This window comes from Triticum urartu, chromosome 2A (genome assembly GCF_056163025.1).
Source record: "Triticum urartu cultivar PI428250 chromosome 2A, HENAU_Tu73, whole genome shotgun sequence".
Classification (NCBI taxonomy): domain Eukaryota; kingdom Viridiplantae; phylum Streptophyta; class Magnoliopsida; order Poales; family Poaceae; genus Triticum; species Triticum urartu.
Window position 1 is genome coordinate 730,227,798 of NC_141874.1, and position 2,622 is coordinate 730,230,419.

General features: G+C 42.9%; 1 long non-coding RNA gene across 1 annotated transcript; it reads right to left on the bottom strand.

The window, feature by feature from the left end:
- Positions 1 to 298: 298 nt before the first annotated feature.
- Positions 299 to 1,977, bottom strand: LOC125538239 (uncharacterized). Its single transcript, XR_015615282.1, has 5 exons — positions 1,927 to 1,977; positions 1,721 to 1,829; positions 1,496 to 1,620; positions 1,374 to 1,418; positions 299 to 349 (listed from the first exon to the last, which is right to left on the bottom strand). It is a non-coding gene; the product is annotated as an uncharacterized LOC125538239 (long non-coding RNA).
- Between the last annotated feature and the right edge of the window lie 645 nt (positions 1,978 to 2,622).

Below are 2,622 nucleotides of genomic sequence, written 5' to 3' on the forward strand. Positions count from 1 at the left end.
AGATATTGGCGCCAACAATTACATAAACCAAACAATGATATAAGTATAGAAGTCATTCGATTATTTAACTGCAGCACATCCATCTAGCTAACTAAAGCAATAACCAAAATATATGAAAAAGGGATAATACTAACCATTAGCTTGTATATCTTCAGTCTTGGCTCATAAACAAACAACTTGAAACGGTAGAAACTGCTGATAGTAAAAAGAAGGTAAGTGAAACAATTATGAGATTTTCAAAGCGAAGCTCACTTTAGTTGTATGCAACCTTCGGCAACCATGTTTTCATGTGAGCATCTCCTCAAGCTAGTAATAGTTCACCGTGACCCTTGTCTGCTTCTCACCCAGCCTGTAGGATCGGCAATCAATTTATTCAATGAGAGAAACAAACTTAAGTACAAATTTGATGAAATTCGAACATAATTAGAAATAACCTAACGCAATCAAATCAACCAATAAACTGATTAAGATTTTTTTTTCAAAAGGGGATAACCCAACTGATTAGAACATTACTTGCTATATTTCTTGTCCTATGTATCATATGAATACTCCATGCACATCAACTTGTCAGGGGTGATGTGGCCACAGATGGGTTCCTCTTGTGTACCGATCGAATGGAACCACTTCATCCACGGAGGCGGCGTCCCTAGGGATCAGCAGAGGCGACAGCGTGCCCTCGGCTTCCGCGATGGCAGAGGCGAAGGCAGGGAACCCTAGACAAAAATCGAGGGAGGAGCGGCGGCACGGTTTTTTTTCTTCTGTAATATTTTGTAAAGAGAATAAAATGCAGCTGGTGGTGGGAGGTGGGACGGAAAAAACCCGGACGAAAGTGGTGGGACAAAAAAAACTGTGCCGTGGACGCAATCCTACCAACTGCTGCATTAGTAGTAGAGATAAAAGCAAGGCTGCACACACCTAGGTTCGGCGCTCTTAATTAAATTTAACAAGCAGCAAAGAATTGAATGTCAAAATTCATCAAAGTTACTTAATCTGTTGTCAGCGATGACTTGTTGCACATACCAGAGGTCTAATATTCTTTCATTCTCTTCTCTTTTCTTTCGGAGTAATATGCAAAATTAGCTAGATCCATGCCCAGTCTACACTAAAAGAGTATAAGAACTTATTTCTGGGATTATAGGCTAAACAGAAGTGTGGCAAGCTTCGCAGATAACAAGGCAACTCGAAACTATTTTTTCAAGCAAATGTAAACAGTATCAGACACACATAAATCATACCACAGTATCATACTTCAGACGTAAACCGAACAAACAAAATTCATATCAGAGTATTTAGACATAAGTTGTTTACATCAGCCAACATTATATCCAACGGAACTTGAGGAAATTATGTTCCTAAATACAGAGAAGGTTTACCTCACTGAATGGATCTTCTATATCATCACGCTCGACGCTGTTTTACTGCATAGTGCAGACATGCAAGTTAATTACTATGCATAAGAAGTCCAGCAGGTGTATTAGGACCACTGTATACTTACATAGTTAGGAAAAATAACCATGTCAACATCATCGGGGACGTCAGCTAACAGGCATCTGATGGAATACTACCGGGATATAACAACTCATCGGTGTCTAGATGCATTATCCAATCCATGCCAGATTCCTACCATGAAGAAAAATGCTTTTTGTTTATGATAAATAGAATACACTAAACGAACACTATTAATAATTGCTGGTGATAAGCCGAAAACAAAAATACATACCCGGGCCATCACAATGGCCATCTCCATGTTGAGTGCTTGCTTCAAAAACAGTTTGTGGTTGCAAGGCTTGTAGAAGAATCCTGCGAGCCAGGTTTCGTTCCAGATTCGGCTGCAGGTGAAACATATACATCATCAGAATGGGCATCGAAATGAATTTGTGTATAGCCCGACGAGGCACGTGGGCGGCGAAGATTGTTTCGCACCACCTGGCCTGCTGCTCCTCAAGCTCCTTGGTCATGTACACCACCTTCACACCCCTAAAGAAGAAGAAGAGAAACAGAGTCAGGCATTGAGAACAAGCAGAGTGAAACTGGTACTACTGGATTCTTCAAAATCTCAAGCGAGGAACGCACGGGGATGGACTCGAGGACCCTGACGACGCTGGGCTTGGCGGCCTTGCCCTCGACAAAGAGCAAAAAGTGTGCGACGCCGATGACCTTGTGGTAGAAGAGCCACGGCAGGATCCGGTCCAGGCCTGCGGAGGTGCTCGTTTGCACGCACACCTGGCAAGCAAGCAAAAGATCAGCAGGTCGGACACATAGGCCATGGTGAGTAGCTTCATGGTGGTCCATGGTGAGTAACTTCAAGTGTAATCTTCAAAAGCAATCAGTATTAAAATCAGTTGATTCGAAAATAGAAAAGGCATCAAGGAAGTAACGTACCTCAAACTCTGGAACAAGACCTTGGTCTGCAGCAACCTTTTGCATCAAACGGAACCATGGGCCAATTCGAGGGTTTGGCACCGCTGCCCATCCAGGCCTCCCACCTTGAGGGGGGGGGGGGGGGGGGGGGGTCTCATCCTCCCTCAGATGTGGCACACCTTCAGAAGTAGATTCACAAGAATGAGCAAACCATCAATTATAAAACAATGATTGTGGTAAGAAGGAACCACTAATTAGTAA